This window comes from Canis lupus, chromosome 21, assembly GCF_003254725.2.
Source record: "Canis lupus dingo isolate Sandy chromosome 21, ASM325472v2, whole genome shotgun sequence".
NCBI lineage: Eukaryota > Metazoa > Chordata > Mammalia > Carnivora > Canidae > Canis > Canis lupus.
In genome coordinates this window covers 24,735,660-24,755,958 of record NC_064263.1, presented here as the reverse complement: position 1 = coordinate 24,755,958, position 20,299 = coordinate 24,735,660, and the positions used below count along the sequence as shown (strand labels likewise).

Genomic DNA, 20,299 nt, shown 5'->3' with positions numbered 1-20,299 from the left:
TGCTTGTTAAAATACTTTTTATTCAAAGGATCAAAAATTAAGCATTTTATTTTTATTTTTAAAAGATTTTATTTTTAAGGTATCTCTACACTCAGTGTGGGGCTTGAACTCACAATCCCAACATCAAGAATCCCATGTCAAAAAAAAAAAAAAAAAGAATCCCATGTTACTGACTGAGCCAGGCAGGTGCCCCTAAGGCATTTTAAATATAATTCAATATAGGCTCCTGGTAAATATATTGTTCTTGTTTACCTCAAACCTCCTGTAAAATGGTATTCAAAGTTAAAATGATTTGCTTCATGTTGTTTTTTCTAAAAGATTATAAGTTCCGGGGGTCACCTGGGTGGTACAGTTGTTAAGTGTCTGACTCTTGGCTTGGGCTTAGGTCATGGTCTTAGGGTCATGAGATCAAGCCCCACCTCGGGCTCCAAGCTCAGTGTGGAGTCTATTTGAGATTCTCTCTCTCTCCCTCTGTCCCTCCCACTCATGCTTGTTTGTTCTCTCTCAAATAAGTAAATCTTAAAAAAAAAAAAAAAAGGATTATAAGCTCCATATTTGTCTTCTTTACTCCACACCATCAGAGCATAACAAAGTTTGGTACATCCTACTAAGCAAACAACATGTTACTGATACCTAACACTTTTCAGAAAGTAAAAAAATATAGGAGTGTTCAAAGTAAATCTTATTTAAACAAGTGACTTCATTAAAAATACCTTTACCACAAAGCACAATTTTATTAAAAAACATTATCAAGGGACGCCTGGGTGACTCAGTGGTTGGGAACATCTGCCTTCAGCTCAGGGCATGGTCCTGGAGTCTGGGGATCAAGTCCCATACCAGGTTCCCCTCGAGGATCCTGCTTCTTTCTGTGTCTCTCATGAATAAATAAAATCTTAAAAAAAAAAAAGAAACCCAAAACATATACAACCAAGGTTATGTGTGTATAATAATGCAAAAAAAATTTTTTTAACTAGCCTGGGTATTTTTTTTAATAATAAATTTATTTTTTATTGGTGTTCAATTTGCCAACATACAGAATAACACCTAGTGCTCATCCCGTCAAGTGCCCCCCCTCAGTGCCTGCCACCCAGTCACCCCCACCTCCTACCCTCCTCCCCTTCCAAAGATATAGCCTGGGTATTTTATAGGACAATACTAATCTTGATATTAACTCTATAAAGAGGAAACTTTATTTCCATTTTTTAAGAAACGATAACTCAAAACTTTAGTAAATTGTCCAAGGTTAATCAGTTTATTCTCTGATACATGATTCTATTCCATTTCTAACCAAAAATCATGTTCTTGGGCAGCCCCGGTGGCTCAGCGGTTTAGTGCCACCTTCAGTCCAGGGACTGATCCTGGAGACCCCGAATCGAGTCCCACGTCAGGCTCCCTGCATGGATCCTGCTTCTCCATCTGCCTATGTCTCTGCCTCTCTCTCTCTCTCTCTCTCTCTCTCTCTGTCTCTCATGAATAAATAAATAAAATCTTAAAAAAAAAATCACGTTCTTCCCAATATACTAGTTTCATTAGTAAAAAAAAATTAAAAAATTAACATGCCATAATGGCAGAAGAAATTATGTTGCACTACCTACTTAGCCCAGGTGTTCAAGAACCTGAACACAGACCATAAGAAAATAGAAAATAAAAGATGGTATATCCTTGAAAGAGAAACAGAAAAGTGTGATTTTCCAGTCTGTAATTTTTTGCTTGAAAGGGTACCATCCATATCTGGGTTTCTAGCAGCAGAAACCCACCACCTAAATGACTTGAGGAATCAGAGGACAAAGTTCAGGGCACAGAGCAATCAGATTGGGGAGAGGGAGGTGCAAAGGCAGAGAACTGCAAAATCTGCATTTAAAACATCTCCAATGGGGTGCCAGGGTGGCTCAGCGGTTGAGCACCTGCCTTCAGCAATGGGCCCAGGGTCTGGGATCAAGCCCCACATCTGGCTCCTTACAGGGAGCCTGCTTCTCCCTCTGCCTATGTCTCTGCCTCTCTGTGTGTCTCTCATGAATAAATCAATAAACCTTTAAAAAAAATAAAATAAAACATCTCCAAATCTTGGCTGGTTTCACAAACTACCCATGTGGATTTGATAGGAAGACTTCAGGGTTCCCAGGTAAAAGCAGCAGCTGGATGTTGAAAGAATGAAGCTACTGGGGCACTTGGTTGGCACAGGTGGTTAAGCATCTAACTTTGGTCATGATCTCAGAGTCCTAGGATTGAGCACCCGTCAAGCCCCACATCAGGCCTCATGTTGGGCTCCCTGCTCAGCAGTAAGTCTGCTTATCCCTTTCCCTCGGCCCCTCCCCCCACTCTTGTGCATGTGCACGCGTGCACACACACACTCTCTCTCTCAGTAAATGAATAAAGTCTTAAAAAGAAAAAAAAGAATCAAGCTATTGTCCAACATAGGGAGTTTAAAGTTTGACCTTGGCCTTCTAAGACAAAAACAACAAAATCCAGAGTCTCTTCATCGTGTCCACCATCTAATTAAAAAAAAAAAAAAAAGTAGACATGCAAAGAAATAAAAAATATGTAATTCATACTCAAAACAAAAAATAAAAAAAACAGGTTCCAAGATGACCCAGGTGTTACAGTTAGAAGACAAGAATTTAAAAATGCTATCATAGATATACTCTAGGTCTTAAAGGAAGATATACACATTAGAAATGAACAAAAGACACAGCACCTGGATGGCTCAATCAGTTGAGCATCAAACTTTTGGTTTCAGATCAGGTCATGATCTCAGGGTCATGAGATCAAGCTCTGTATGGGCTCTGTGCTCAGGAAGGAGTCTGAGGGAGGGAGATTCTTTCTCCCTCTCTTTCTCTCCCCCTCTACTCCTCCCCTGCTCATGATCTGTCTAAAATAAATAAATAAAATCTTAAAAAGAAATAAAAGGTGAATCTCCACAGAGAAACAGAAAAAAAAGAACCAAATGTAAACTACAATTACAATAACTGATAAGAAAAAGTAACTATTTATAGACTTAGCAGTAGATGAAAATGGCAGGAGAGAATAAAGGAAACTGAATACAGATTAACATAGTATGACTGCAGTTCCAGGAAAATAAAAGAGAGGGAAATGGGGGAAAACATTTGTAGAAATAACAGCCAAAAAGTAGTAAAAGACAAGAACTTACAGATCTAATTAACTCCAAGCAAGATAAATATAAAGGAAATCATACCTTCGCAAACTACTAAAATCAAAGAATAAAGAAAAACCTTGCAAACAGCCAGGGAAAAACACATTACACATGGGGATAGGGGGTGGGGGTGGTGGAGTAGGGGAAGTGAAGGCAGGGAGAGAGTGAATACAAATTTTCACTAATTCCCTCACAAAGAAAGTGACAAAAGACAATGGAATTATATCTTTAAATTTCTGAAAGAAAAAATTATTTCAACCCCAAAATACTATATCCCATGAAACCTTCTTTTGAAAATTAAGGTTAAAGATTTTTGCAGATAAACAAGTGAGAAAATTCCTTGCCAGGCAATCTATTCTATAAAAAAAGCTTAAGCAATTTGCTCAGGTTGAAGGGAAATGACACCACATATTAACTATAAATGGTAAATATGTATGTAAATAAAGATTATTATGTATTTTTCTTTTAATTTATTTAAAAAACATAGATGTTTAGGGTCACCTGGCTGGCTCAGTCAGTAGAGCATGTGACTCTTGATCCTGGGGTTGCAATTCAAGCTCCATACTGGGTATAGAGGTTACTAAAAAAAAATAAAATATTAAAAGACTTACGTGTTGGGGCACCTGGGTAGCTCAATTGGTTAAGTGTCTGCTTTCGGCTCAGGTCATGATCCCAGGGTCCTGGGACTGAGCCCCAGTCAGGTTCCCTGTACAGCAGGGAATCTATTTCTCCCTTTCCCTCTGCTCCCACCCCTACTTATGCTCACCCTCTCTCTATCAAATAAATAAAATCTTAAAAACAAAAAAAAGATATACATGTTGTAAGTAAAAATTATCATAACGTATTATAGAGTTTATAACATACAGAATGTAATATGTGACAACTATAACACAAAAGATGGGGAGATAAATGCAGCTATACTGTTGCAAGCAAGGTGTCTATAGTTCACATAGTACAGTACAGACTGTGAGAAGTTAATGATACATATCCTAAGCCCTGGCAAAACCACTAAAAATATATGCAAAAAGGAAGAGCCAACAAGTATCAAATGAGGCAAACCCAAATCCAGCCATATCAATTTGTAGAGTATATGAGAAGTAGATTAAAAGCTCCAATTAAAAGACTGGGGCAGCCCTGGTGGCGCAGCGGTTTAGCGCTGCCTGCAGCCCGGGGTGTGATCCTGGAGACCCGGGATCGAGTCCCACATCGGGCTTCCTGCATGGAGCCTGCTTCTCCCTCTGCCTGTGTCTCTGCCTCTCTCTCGCTCTCTCTGAATGAATAAATAAATAAATCTTTAAAAAATGAATAAATAAAATAAATAAAATAAAAGACAAAGACTGTCAGACTTGATAAGATAAAAATATTTGCTTTCTGTTAAGGCACATTTTAAATATAAAGAAACAAATGTTTAAACCAGAAGGGCATAAAAATCTCGTAACAAAGAAAACTCAAGGCCTATGTGGTTTCACTACTGAATTCCAATTAAACATTTAAGGGAATAAGACCCATCTTATATAAATTCTTTTTATTTATTATTTTTTAAAGATTTATTTATTCATGAGGCAGAGAGAGAGAAAGGCAGAAACACAGGCAGAGGAGAGCAGGCTTCCCCACAGGGAGCCTGTTGCCAGACTGGATCCCTGGACTCCAGGACTCAACCACTGAGCCACCCAGGCATCCCTATAAACTCTTTTTTAAAAAAAGAAGGAAAAAATAAAAATAAAAAAAGAAACACTTTCCAACTCATGATATGGGATGAGAGCATAACCCTAAGAAGGACATTACAAAAAAAGTAAAAATTATAGATCAATACCTCTCATCAACACAGACTCAAAATTCCTTAACAAAGAATTAGCAAATCAAATCCATATATAAAATAGTATAATTTATTTATATACTTTTTATGTTTGTGGGAGGGGTAGAGGGTTGGGGGAGGTGAATAAAGGGAGAGAGAATCTTAAGCAGGCTCCATGAAGAGTGTGGAATCAACTATGGAGGTTGATCTTACCACCCGGAGATCACGTCCTAAGCTGCAATGAAGAGTCAGTGCTTAACCGACTACCATCCAGGCACTCCCTGGGTCTTATATATGTCTTAATATGTCTTATATAATCATACGTTATATAAGACACCTCATAAGTAGGTAAGGATTATTCCAGGAATGAAAAGATTAGTACATCATACAAAACCAATTAATGCAATCCAAAATATTAACAAACTAAAGAAGAAAATCCTGAAGTTCATTCTCAATATATATACAGATGAAATATATGACAAAACTCACCATATTCATGATGAAAACTCTAAGCAAACCAGCAAACCAGGATTGGAAGGAAACTGCATCAGTCAGATAAACAGCATTTACAAATCTATAGTTATCATATATAATGCTAAATTCCAAGTGGTTTCCTCCAAAGAATGGGGAAAAAAGCAAGGATGTCCAATGCAGCACTTGTATTCAGCATGGTACTGGTAGTCTTAGCTAGTGCAATAATAATAAAAAGAAAGAAAAGGCACACAAAATGACATTGTTCTCTTTCACTGATGACATGACTAGTCATGCAGAAGAATCCTAAGAAACCAATTTTTAAAATCTACTAGAACCAGGGGTTCCTAGGTGGCTTAGTTGGTTGAGCGTCAGACTCGTGATCTCAGCCCAGGTCTTAATCTCAGGGTTGTGGGTTCATGCCCTACTGGGCATGGTGACTACTTAAAAAAAAAAAAAAAGATATGTATATATCTAGAGGCACCTGGGTGGCTCAGTGGTTGAGCTTGTCTGCATTTGGCTCAGGTTGTGATCCTGGAAACCTGGGGTCCAGTCCCACATCGGGCTCCCCATAGGGAGCCTACTTCTCCCTCTGCATATGGCTCTGCCTCTCTCTCTCTCTCTCTCTGTTTCTCATGAATAAGTAAGTAAATTTTTAAAATAAAATAAAATAAAAATAAAGGGGGATTCAAAAAACTTTAATGAAGGGTCTCTGGGTCTCTATGAAGCAAGCAAAAGCGCTCTCAACATATACTTAAAAAAAGGACATTTATGCTTAGTCCAGGGCTCTTTTAAAGACTGATTTATTCACTTGAGAGAAGCAGGGAGAAGGGCAGAGGGAGAGTTAGAGAATCTTCAGGAGACTCTCCATTGAGTACCGAGCCCAATGTGGTGCTCGATTTTAAGACCCAAAGATCATGTTGTGAGCCAAAAGCAAGAGTCAGTTGTTCAACCAACTGAGCCAGCCTAGTTTCCCCAGGGATCTTTTTTCATTACATTATTTATACTATGCCAGATGCTGCACAGTGTTTCAGGATGATTTTTTCTATCTCAAAACCACTCAGAGTCACTGTAGCCTTAAGAAGTAAGGCTATGGGATGCCTGGGTAGCTTAGTGGTTGAGCATCTGTCATGCTCAGGGCATGATCCTGGAGTTCCCGCATCAAGTCCCACATCAGGCTCCACACAGGGACCTGGTTTCTTCCTCTGCTTATGTCTCTGCCTCTCTGTCTCTCTCATGAATAAATAAAATCTTAAAAAAAAACAAACAAACAAAAAAAAAAACTTAAATCAGGGAAATCTTAAAAAAAAAAAAAAAAGAAGGCGGCTACTCTACGTTTTAGGATATTCTTCTTCTTTATAAAGAACAGATCAGTTCCAAAAACCCATAACCCCAGTCCAATCGTAAGGAAAAAGATCAGACAAATTGGGGATCCCGGGGTGGCGCAGCAGTTTGGCGCCTGCCTTTGGCCTAGGGCGCGATCCTGGAGACCCGGGATTGAATCCCACGTCGGGCTTCCTGCATGGAGCCTGCTTCTCCCTCTGCCTATGTCTCTGCCTCTCTCTCTCTCTCTCTCTCTGTGTGTGACTATCATAAATAAATAAAAATTCAAAAAAAAAAAAAAAAGATCAGACAAATTCCAGGGAGGAGCATCCTACAAAATATTTGACCAGTACTCCTCCAACTGATGAAGTCATTAAAATCAGAAGTCTGAAAAACTGTCACAGGCAAGAAGAGTCTAAGGAGACAAAACTAATGAAATAGGATATTTTGATATAATCTTGGAATAGACAAAGGACACAGGGGAAAACTAAGGAAATCTAAATAAATTATGGATTTTACTTAATAATGTATAATATTGGTTCATTAATTATAAAAATGTACAATATTGACAAAAGATGTCAATAATAGAAATTGGGTATAGGTTTATAGGAACTATCCTATCTTCTCAGTTTTTCTGTAAATCTAAAACTATTCTAAACAATAAAGCTTATTTTAAAATTGTTTTATTGATTATTCCTAAACCCTTAAAACAAAATAGACAAGAAAGGTAGGTCAGTAATTTCCTAGGGCTAGTAGACAAAGCAAGGAATCCTTTAGGAATAATGGAGATATTCTTTGATTACTGCAATATCAACACTCACGGAATTGTATATTTTAAATAGAGGAATTTACCGCAGTCTATTGCAATAGATGCAATCTATAGATAATAGGCTTCCTCAGTAAAACTGATAAGGAAAAATAATCTGTCACAAAACAGCCTCAATAAAGCAGACAGCAAAGGTTTCATTTAAGTTTCGTGTGACCAGTAAACTTCTAAAAGACTCCACCTTCTAGGACAGTGGGTCCCTAGGTATTTGGACTATAATACCAAAAGAAATACATTTAAAATCCTGACCCAGAGGCACCTGGGTGACTCAGGTGATTAAGCATCTGCCTTTAGCTCAGGAAATGATTCCAGGGTCCTGGAATGGAGCCCTCTATTAGGCTACCCATTCAGCAGGAAAATCTGCCTTTCCCCCTCCGACTGCAGCTGCCCCTGCATATGCTCTCTCTGCCAAACAAATAAAGAAAATAAAAATCTAACCCAGCACACAGATACATAACTGAAAGAAGTTTTTTGAAACCACTATGGACTATGCATTCCCGTATTTTCTCTCCATTGTCTTTTAGGCTAGTTGCTAAAATAATTAATGATAGGACGATAAGACTTCTGGAATTGGCTTTAAAATATTCCTATGGATGGTGCCCCTGGGTGACTCAGTTAAGTGTCTAACTCTTGGTTTTGGCTTAGGCATGATCTCAGGTGGTGGTATCTAGCCCTGTATCAGGCTCCATACCTGGCATAGGAGTCTCCCTGAGATTCTCTCCCTGTCCCTCTGCCCCTCCCCCAGCTAGCACAACCATGTGTGTGCACATGGAAGCTCTCTCTCAAATAAATACATACATAAATAAAATCTTTAAAAATATTCCTATGGACATCACAGTCTGCTTTCTAAACTGAAAGGAAATGAAGTCTGTATTTTTACCAAGTATGATATTATTTGTATCAGTTTTAGGGGGTGGAATGAGAGGGATACTGTAAATAACCTTTATCAGACTTTAGGATGTTCACTTTTATTCTTAATTAAAAGTATGTAGCTAATTAAACAGGTTTTGAATTTTGTGAAGTGCTTTTTCTGCATCTACTGAAATTTTACTCCTTTATGTTAATGGAGTGAATTAGAATGACTGACTTTGAAATATTAAATCAATCTTGCTGTATAACTGATTTTTTTAAATGGCAAGATTATAAAAAAAAATTACAGGCCAACACCACTCATGACCAAAGATGAAAAAGAATCTACAAAAAAAATTTTTTAAAGATGTATTTGAGAATGAACAACAGAAATAGCAAGAGTATGAGCAAGAGGGAGAAGCAGGCTCCCTGCTGAGCAGGGAGCCCAACATGCTCTAGGATCATGACCTGAGCTGAAGGCAGATGCTTAACCAACTGAGCCACCCAAGCACCCACCAAGTAAAATATTAAAAAAAAAAAAAAAGTTTCAAGATTTGTACACTTCACTGCATATATATTATGGCTAAATTCAAAAATCTACCCAGGGACGCCTGGGTGGCTCAGTGGTTGAGGGTCTGCCTTCGGCTCAGGGCATGATCCCGGAGTCCCGGGATCCAGTCCCATATTGGGCTCCCTGCATGGAGCCTGCTTCTCCCTCTGCCTGTGTCTCTGCCTCTCTCTCTGTCTCTCATGAAAAAATAAATAAAATCTTAAAAAAAAAAAAAAAAAAAAAACACCTGAAACCAATTATATTCACAAAGCTTACAGTCTGCATAAACATGACTTCATCATTCTACTGTTATCAACCTGGCTTTACTACTCCAGGAAATTCTTCTCTACAAGAATAAAAGTTGCAAATAACTATTATTTCTTTAGGAAATTCCCAAAAGTCCATTCAAAGAAACATAAAACTCTTCATCTTGTTAATAGATACCACCAAATGATTGTTTGTTCTCACAGATGCTTTGAACCTTGTCACAAAACACTTTGTTAAGCCCACAAATCTTAAAACTATAACACAATACTTACACAATCCTAATCAAGCCCCCATATTAAAACTGCCAACCTAGTGGCGCCTGGTTTTGGCTCAGGTTATGATCACAGGTCCTGAGATTTAGCCCCACAGCTCAGAAGGGAGTCTACTTGAAGATTCTCTCCCTCTGCCCCTCAAAATAAATAAACATATCTAAAAACAAAACAAAACAAAAATTGTCACCTTAAATCAAAATCCATAAACAAACCTCAAAATCCATAAACATCCCAACTTTGCCCTCTTCTCAATAGTATGTCCTCCAAATTCGTACCTATCCAGAACCTTGGAAATGTGACCTTATTTGGAAAAAGGGTTTTTATAGACATAATCAGATTAAAATGTGGTCATGCTAGATTAGGGTGGGTCCTATCACATCACTGGTATCCTTAAAAGAAAAGGAAAAGCTTGGGGCACATAGATGGCTCAGTCAGTTAAGCTTCTGACTCCTACTTTTGGCATAGGTCATTATCTCAGGATCGTCAAATCGAGCCCCCAGACGGGCTCCACTGTCAACAGGGAGCTTGCTTAGGATTCTCTCTCTCCCTCTGCCCCTTTGCAGCATGATGTGTGTGCGTGCTCAAATAAATAAATTTTTATTTTTTTTTTTTTAAATATTTTTTTCAATTTTTATTTATTTATGATAGTCACAGAGAGAGAGAGAGAGAGAGGCAGAGACACAGGCCGAGGGAGAAGCAGGCTCCATGCACCGGGAGCCCGATGTGGGACTCGATCCCGGGTCTCCAGGATCGCGCCCTGGGCCAAAGGCAGGCGCCAAACCGCTGCGCCACCCAGGGATCCCTAAGTCACCCAATTTGTAGTAATTTGTTATAGTAACCCTACCAAACTAATATAGCTACTATTACCTCGCCTACCATGATAGGCAATAAACTCAGATTTACCTTAATAGTATAGGTTGTTTGGGACAACAAAACTGGGTGGCTCAGCAGTGAAAAGCATCAGCCTTCAGGGCAGCCCCAGTGCCTCAGCGGTTTATCCCAGGGCATGATCCTGGAGACCTGGGATCGAGTCCCACATCAGGCTCCCTGCATGGAGCCTGCTTCTCTGCCTGTGTCTCTGCTTCTCTGTGTGTATGTGTGTGTCTCTCGTGAATAAATAAATCAAGTCTTTAAAAAACAAAAAAACAAAACAAAACAGCATCTGCCTTCAGCTCAGGGCATGATCCTGGAGTCCCAGGATCCTGCTTCTCCCTCTGCCTATGTCTCTGCCTGCCTCTCTCTCTCTCTCTCTCTCACAAATAAAAAAATAAAATCTTAAAAAAAAAAAAAAAAAAAGGCTGTTTGGGTGCGTGGAAGTCAGCACTGAATGGAGTTCATCGTACTATCTATACTACTATGATATATGTTTGAAAATATCCATAATAAAAAGTATTTTAAAATATTTTCAGAATCCATTAAAAGTATTATGGCCCCATTATGAAAATCACCACTTTACAATTAAACCATTACAAAAAAATTTAAAGATGTTATCATATTCTAGTTAAATTTCATATTTTCTGCAAAGCCTTTACCCAAATATCCTATGTCTTTGCAGCTCCATCCTCTATGCTCTCCTAACACTTGGTACATACAACCTTAACTACAAGCCCTCTCCCCCCCACTTTTTTTTTTTAAGATTTTATTTATTTATTCATGAGAGACAGAGAGAGAGAGGCAGAGACACAGGCAGAGGGAGAAGCAGGCTCTGTGCAGGGAGCCCAACATGGGACTTGATCCAGGGTCTCCAGGATCACGCCCTGGGCTGAAGATGGCACCAAACCACTCAGCCACCCGGGCTGCCCACAAGCCCTTTTCCTTAGGTCGAATGGGTCCTTCTCTGAATGAATGAGCCCTGACTATAATATTAACAAAGGCTATGAGTTCTAATAGTATTGTGTAGTTTAGTTTAATTTTTTTCTCATTTAAAATTGGAAGCATTTGGGGCATTTTACTTCAAATTCCAGTATAAGAACAGTCTTTTCTACAGTTCCACTTGGTAGTATTTATCAAAAACAGTAATATGCAGTTGGATCCAGAATATGGTTTGATCTATTTAGATCAAGTATCTAAAGGAAATAATCAGACAAGTACACAAAGATTTAGGTGTAAGATTGTTCACTATTTAGACGAGTAAAATTTAGAAACAGTCCTACTTTTCAAAAAATCTAATATTGGAATACCAAAGATAACTAAAAGGAATGTTTAAGAAGGGCTGATTATTAAAGGTTAAAGAAACAAATTATTAGGCCTCTAGAATAACAAAGTATACCAACTTAGGACAGAATTTCTAGAAGTGATAAAGTAATTCCTAACATAATACACTCTTCAAGAATACTTTTGATTCATAGAAGACTGGTGTCTGCTAAAAGGAGAAGTCTCAATTATTCTTTAATCTACACATATAAAAATATATGAACTGCTTCATAATTCTTAGCCGGTTATATTGGTCAGATAATACTGAAACAACCAACTAGATATTTATATTTTTCTAACTTTTTCCCATAAAAACAAGTTACTAAAACATTAATGTGGTATGATGATAACTGTAATTTAAATCAGATGCTATTGATCCTGGAGACCCAGGGTCGAGTCCCATGTCGGGTTCCCTGCATGAAGCCTGCTTCTCCCTCTGCTTCACTCTCTCTGCCCCTGTCTTTCATGAGTGGATGAATAAAATCTTTAAAAAAATAAAAAAATAAATCAGATGCTATGATTTTAGTAACAGAGCTTACCAAAAAAAAACCTTTTTTAGAATTATTTATTTACTTATTCATGACAGAGAGAGAGAGAGAGAGAGAGAGGGGCAGAGGGAGAAGCAGGCTCCATGCAGGGAGCCAGACATGGTCCTCGATTCTGGGTCTCCAGGATCACGCTCCGGGCTAAAGGTGGCACCAAACCACTGGGCCATCGGGCTGCCCCCAAAACCCCTATCTATAGCCACTATTCCATCATGGTAATGAAGACCGCTAAGTAAGGTACTTAGGGACCACAGCAGCAAAGCTCAGTTGCAAGCAAAATCCAACACAATTATCATATCTAAGACATCTCACATAGGTGGTGCAATTCTATAGCAAAACAGAAAACTGTGGCACCTGGCTAGTTCAGTTTGTATAGCATGAGACTCAATTTCGGGATGAGGAGTTCAAGCCCCATGCTGGGTATAGAGTTTACTTAAAACAGACTACACACATGCAAAATTAATTAACCAAGATAATACTACTTCAATGTAGCTAACCTAGTCAACAATATTGAAGTTCAATAAATCTAGTGGCCTTTCTCTAGACCTAAATCTAGATTTAGTTCTCCTAAAAAAGAAAAAAAGACTACAGCTACACTCTTACAATCATATTTAAAAACAGGGATTATGAGTTTGATTGTATATAATATTTGTTGAAATAAGTAATGTCATCATCTACAGCTCAAAAGTTGTTTTTAATAAAGATGTTTTATCTTAAAAAAGATGTTTTATCTTTATAACAGTATTTATGTGAGAGACATAAAACCTATAGTTAACAGGATAATGAAATGGAAACATCCAAAGTAAAAAAACAAAGAAATACTGTATTACAACATAAGAGACAAAGACAGGAGAATCAAAATAAAAGCTTAAAAACCACAAACACTGGGTGGTATATGGAATTGCTGAATCACTATTTGTATACCTGAAACTAATATAACATTGTATGTTAACTAAAAGGAATTAAAATAAAAATTTAAAAAACAAAAAGAGATGAAGACAGGAAAGATATTCACATAAAGGTAGAGACTGGCTAATCTTATCAAAGATAAATAAAGAGTAAACAAATATTTTAATGCTACTATTTATTTCTCACTTCATGCCAAAACTACTAGGTGCTAGGGAACAAGAAGGCTGGGAGAATGAAAAATTATTAATAAGGGACACACCACAAAGGAGTTCACAATCCTCTGAAAGAGACAAACATGCACATACACAAGAGAATTAAGAAGAGAAGAAAGCACTGTTCAAAGTGTCCAGCCTCTATACTACTAGAGGTATCTTTTGTTAATTTATAAAACATTCCAAGGCTTTCCAGTATCCATAAATAAAGTTAAAAATCCTTAGCAGGCATTCAAAAACCTTTACAAGCAAACTGGAATCTAGCCTTCTAGACTCATCCTACCCTTGCCAAACAAACTTCATTTGACAGTGATAAAAGGCTATTAGTTATTCTTCAGGCATAACATGTACCTTGGAGCCTCTGAGATTTTGCTCATGTAACCTAATTTTGTGGAACTTTTCTTTCCTGGTTACATTATGAACTTGTAAGTTCAGTATCAGATATGGTTCTGCCTGAAGGAAAGAAAAACTAAATTACTTCTCAAATTACTTCCGGCCTAAAACTGTATTTCTGAAAGTATTCTAGATGGCAGTAGGGCTTTTATGGTATTCCTACAACGAAGTCAATATCCATCTATGAATGTATCACAAGGATAAAAAGAAGAGTTGAAACTGATCTGTACTTATTTACTAGTTTATTCCTCCCAACTTACAAATGGTAAATTGCAGAATTAAGAACTTCATCTATGTTGTTCATGGCTCTCTATACTCCTATCAGTTCCTGCCTGGCACTGAATTAACCAATGAATAGAAACAGCATCCATTACTAAGGCACCCCAGAGTCTAGCATAAAATAGGCTACAGCAGCCTTATGTTCTTGTAAAGATGAAAGTAGATATGGTCCATGGGATATATCTCATAATAAAGCTCAGGATATAGAGGTTTTAAAATCAGAAAGCCAAATTTACTAATTTACAGTAAGAAATAACTTTCGTAAGTATGGCAATATTCAAGTCAACTAGCAAAATTTTTCATTCAAGCTATACACTTATGATTTGTATGTTTTTTATCTATTGTACTTCAAATTTTATTAAAAGAAATCTAAGCACTAAAAAAAAAAAAGAAATCTAAGCACTATAACATCTTATAGGATTTTAAACCCATACTTAAAATACACATAGTAAGTAAAATCAGGAAGACTGGTAAGTAGAGTTAGAGCTCTAAGGCCCTTGCATTGTCCAGAATGGTAAAGAAATCAATTAATTGTAGACTTTTGTAAATCATGGCTACATGTCACAATTTCTACAGTAATCAGTAAAAGGCAAAAAATGTATAACTTCCCAATTAATAACAAAGAATATGGAATAATTTTTAAAAGACTATAAATCCAAATAACACAAGAGTAAAAGAAACATCAAGGACAAAAAGAAAGTACACTACAATAGCAAATTTACTTATTTTTTTAAAAAGATTTTATTTATTTATTCATGAGAGAGAGAGAGAGAGGCACACAGGCAGAGGGAGAAGCAGGCACCATACAGGGAGCCCGATGTGGGACTCGATCCTGGGTCTCCAGGATCAGGCCCTGGGCTAAAGGCAGCGCTAAACCACTCAGCGACCTGGGCTGCGCAGTAAATTTACTTTAAATCCAAATACAGGGCAGCCCTGGTGGCGCAGCGGTTTACACTGCCTGCAGCCCAGGGTGTGATCCTGGAGACCCAGGATCGAGTCCCACATCGGGCTTCCTGCATGGAGCCTGCTTCTCCCTCTGCCTGTGTCTCTGCCTCTCTCTCTCTCTCTCTCTCTGAATGAATGAATAAATATTTTTAAAAAAATAAATCCAAATACATAATTATACCAAATGTAAATATATTAATGCTCCATTTTCTTAAAAGATTTTATTTATTAATTCATGAGAGACACAGAGAGAGGCAGAGACATAGGCAAAGGGAGAAGCAGGGTCCATGCAGGGAGCTCTGTGCTGAACTTGATCCCAGAACCCTGGGATCATGACCTGAGCTGAAGGCAGACACTCAACCACTGAGCCACCCAGGTGCTCACTTTTTTTACTCTTAATGGCAATTTTTTCATGGACAGAAAATACTAGCTTTCATATAGGTAAATGTGTTCTAAGACATTTTCTCATCACCTGAGTAATGAAGATAGGCTCCTGTATTATATTTTAGAAGTGTTTTGGAGATTTTTGTTTATTTGCTTTGCCTTTCATACTTAGGTTTATAATCCATCCAAAACTGATTTAAAAAACATAAATAAAAACAAAAAAATAAAAAAAACAAAACTGATTTTAATGTGTACTATGAAGTAGACATCAGGTTTAAATTTTCACAGCATGGGTATGTATTTATCCAAACATCATGTATTATTTATAATCCATCCAAAACTGATTTAAAAAACATAAATAAAAACAAAAAAATAAAAAAAACAAAACTGATTTTAATGTGTACTATGAAGTAGACATCAGGTTTAAATTTTCTCAGCATGGGTATGTATTTATCCAAACATCATGTATTAAAAAACAGTACTTTTCTTCATTGTTTTGCTGTCAGTTTTGTAATATTCACCTGTCTATAAATTAATTGGTCTAGTTCTGGAATTTCTATTCTGCCAATTGGTTTGTTTACCCTTGTAATATTACCACACTTATAACTTTATATTAAAAAAGTTATAGGGATCCCTGGGTGGCGCAGCGGTTTGGTGCCTGCCTTTGGCCCGGGGCGCGATCCTGGAGACCTGGGATCGAATCCCATGTCGGGCTCCCTGTGTGGAGCCTGCTTCTCCCTCTGCCTGTGTCTCTGCCTCTCTGTCTCTCTCTGTGTGACTATCATGAATAAATAAATAAAATCTTTAAAAAATTTTTTTTAAAAATAAAAAAGTTATATATACATAAACTTCATATAAAAACTTGTAACTTGGGCAGCCCTGGTGGCGCAGCGGTTTAGTGCCGCCTGCAGCCCACGGCATGATCCTGGGGACCCCTGGATCCAGTCCCGCGTTGGGCTCTCTGCGTGGAGCCTGCTTCACCCTCTGCCTGTGTCTCTGCCTCTCATTCTCTCTCTGTGTCTCTATGAATAAATAAATAAAATCTTGAAAAAAAACACACAAAAACGTGTAACTTTAGGAGCACCTGAGTGGCTCAGTGGCTGAGTGTCTGCCTTTGGCTCAGGTCACAATCCCACAGTCCTGGGATGGAGTCCCACATCAGGTTCCCTGCAGGGACCCTACTTCTCCCTCTGCCTATGTCTCTGTTTATGTCTCTGATGAATGAATAAATAAAATCTTAAAAAAAGAAAAAAAGCAAGTAAGCATAGTTATATTCACAAGACACCCCCCCCAAAAAAATCACACCTGTTTCTCTTTATGGAAAATGAAGAACACACACTTTGTATGTAGGAAGATGAAATAACAGTTTTAGGATTCTACCACACAGTATCTGTATCATGGGTTAAAAGTCTCTCCTTAAACTCTGACTACAGTCTCTCTTACATGTACCTTAACTTTTCTGCCTATGGCAAAATTTAAGCAAGGATGTTTGATGTTGGAAAAATATTTCTGAAAAAATATTTCTGGATATTGCGATAATAATCAAAACTAAAACCCCAACAAAGAAAAAACAAGGCTTGAAAACATTCTCCTTTCAACTCTAAAAAAAAAAATTTTTACAGCATACCAATTTTTTTAAGTCCCAAGAAATAAGGAAATGAAAGTCTTTGCTCACATAGAGTTTAAACTAGCAATAAATACATCCTAAAATACAGGTTATAGATCATTTAGGAATAGAAGATAAATTGTTTTGTATCTAAATTTAAGTTAGTTTTGTTTTGTTTTAAAGAAGGAATCTAAATAGTACATCAGGATCTCTCTCTCTCATGGGGTCAGCATTCATTCAAGTTGTTGTATCCTCCTTATATTGAGATTACCCAAAAATTCCAGAGAAAAGGAGTAGAGTCCACTTAAGGTGGCCCCTTTACATTGTCCAAAGACATATTTTATCACCCTTTCATATATTCCTACCCATTTATTTATTTATTTATTTTTAATTTATGATAGTCACAGAGAGAGAGAGAGACAGAGAGGCAGAGACATAGGCAGAGGGAGAAGCAGGCTCCATGCACCAGGAGCCCGATCTGAGACTCGATCCCGGGTCTCCAGGATCGCGCCCTGGGCCAAAGTCAGGCGCTAAACCACTGCGCCACCCAGGGATCCCCTTCCTACCCATTTATGATCACAAGATGTCCCAAAATTAAAATACAGAGGATCAGAGCAGAAGAGAGGAAAAAATAAAACAAGATGAAATCTGAGAGGGAGACAAACCATAAGAGATTCTCAAGCATAAGAAACAAACTAAGGGTCACTGGAGAGAAGGGAGGTGGGGGGATGGGGTAACTGGGTGCTGAACATTAAGGAGGGCACATGATGTAATGAGCACTAGGTATTATATAAGACGAAATGAATCACTGACCTCTACCTCTGAAACCAATATGTTAATTGAATTTAAATAAAAAATTTAAATACTAAATATTACATTTTAATTCCATGATTAAATAAATCTATGATTTTCCTGGTGTATAAACAGCATTTTGAAATGATTCTGGTAACTCAGTAATACAATCATTAACAAAGCAAATTTTATCAAAACCATTGAACTTTACTAAAAATGAATGCTTCTCATCTTACTCTCAACTCTTAAGTTACATACATTAAGAATTATATAGGGACACCTAAGTGGCTCAGTTGGTTGAGCGTCCAACTCTTGATTTCCACTCAGGTCATGATCTCAAGGTCCTGGGCTCTGTGCTCAGTGAGTAGTCTACTTGATTTTTTCCCTCTGCCCCTCCTCCCCTTCATGGGAGGGTGCACACTCTAAAGTAAATAAATCTTAAAAAAAAAAAAAAACCTGTCATATAAATTACATAAATCCAGTACTGCAAAATACCAGAGAAATACTTAACTTTACCCAACAGATTTAATTTATATAGCTCAATTTTCTAGAGATGATTAGTTTTTTTTTTTTTTTAAGATTTTATTTATTTATTCATGAAAGACAGAGAGAGAGAAGCAGAGGGAGAAGCAGGCTCCATCCATGCAGGGAGCCCGACATGGGACTCGATCCCAGGTCTCCAGGATCACACCCTGAGCTGCAGGTGGCGCTAAACCGCTGCGCCACCGGGGCTGCCCAAGATCATTTAGTTTTTTTCACCACTTGTGGTTTGGGAAACATCTAAGTATCCCGTATTTTCTGCACATATTTCACCTATATAAAATTTATCAAGGAAAAGTAGTAATATAAAAATAAAGTTTAGTGTGTTATTGTTGGAACTCTGTTATTGCTGAACCAAACTGTTGAGTTAGAATCCCAGTGTGGCCATTTACTAATCTTACACCATTGGGTCAAGTTCCTTGACCTCTCTGTGCCTCAGTTTCCTCAAAGTAAAATGGGAATAACACTAGTACCTATTTTATAGGATTATTTTAACTTTTTATTTGGAAATAATTTTAAGCTTACAGAAAAGTTACAAATAGTAAGAAAATTCTAGTATACCTTTTACTTTACTTCCCCTAATGAAACCTCTTAAATAGCACAATTATCAAAACTGTGAAATTAACAATGATAGAATGCTATTAACTAAACTACAGAACTTATTTGAGTTCCACCAGTTTTTCTATTAATGTCCTTTTTCTGTTCCAAGACTCAACCCAGGACCTCACACTGTATTTAGCTGCCATATATCCTTAGTCTCCTCTCATCTATGACATTTCCTGTCTTTCCTTGTTTTCATAACCTTGCCACTTCTGAAGAATACTGGTCAGTTATTACAAAGTAATGTCCCTCAATTTAGATTTGTATGTTTTTCAGTAGATTAAGGTCATGAATTCTTTGACAAGACTACCACAGAACTGATATGCCTTTCTCACTGCATTGTAACAAGGGGAACATGATGTCATATTGTCTTATTCCTGATGTTAAGTCCTTGATCACTTGGTTATGGTGATATCTACATAATTTCTCTACCATAAAGTTACTATTTTTCCTCTTCTAAATAATAAATATCTTGGGGGGAGATACTTCAAGCTATACAAATGTCCTGTTCTTCTCAAACTTTGGCCCACCAATTTTAGCATTCAAAAATGATCTTGCCAGGAGTGCTTAGCTGGCTCAATCCATAGAGCATGCGACTCTTGATCTTGGGGTTATGAATTCCAAGCACCATATGAGGGATACAGTTCATTTAAAGAAGATTTTGCCTACAGCAATTATTACTATGCTATTTTAATGGTGATTCTGTATTTTCCTCATTCTATCTACATTCTTCTAAAGATTTTATTTGACAGAGAGAGTGTGCACAAGCAGAGGGAGTAGCAGAGGGAGAGGGAGAAAGTGGCTCTCTGATAAGCAAGGAGCCTGATGTGGGGCTCCATCTCAGGATCTTCGGTTCATGAGGTGAGCTGAAGGCAGACGTTTAACTGACCAAGCCACCTAGGCACCCCCACATCTACATTTATTAATTGGAATTCTTCCATTAAGGAAGAATGGTAGGGATCCCTGGGTGGCGCAGCGGTTCGGCGCCTGCCTTTGGCCCAGGGCACGATCCTGGAGACCCGGGATCGAATCCCACGTTGGGCTCCCGGTGCATGGAGCCTGCTTCTCCCTCTGCCTATGTCTCTGCCTCTCTCTCTCTCTCTCTCTCTCTCTGTGACTATCATAAATAAATAAAAATTAAAAAAAAAACTTTATAAGGAAGAATGGTTCATTTATTTAACTATGGATTCATGGATACTTAATTCTGTGGGTAATAATGTAGTACCATCATCATTTACTTTGCTCAAATTATCACAACTTTCTCTATTGGATGCTCTTTCACACTGGTTCCTGTGCCTTTTCAATAAGCCCCTATCCTTTCTTAAGTACTTCCTTACTTTGTGGCACCAGAAGACACTTCAGGCTCATTTTGTGTTTTCCCTGCCCCAGCCCTGAAA

The 20,299-nt window shown here is 37.8% G+C and overlaps 1 protein-coding gene across 6 annotated transcripts in view; it reads right to left on the bottom strand.

The window, feature by feature from the left end:
* The window catches only part of RAB6A (RAB6A, member RAS oncogene family), a 105,108-nt gene that overhangs the window by 39,056 nt on the left and 45,753 nt on the right, over nt 1-20,299 (bottom strand). The window lies entirely within an intron of this gene.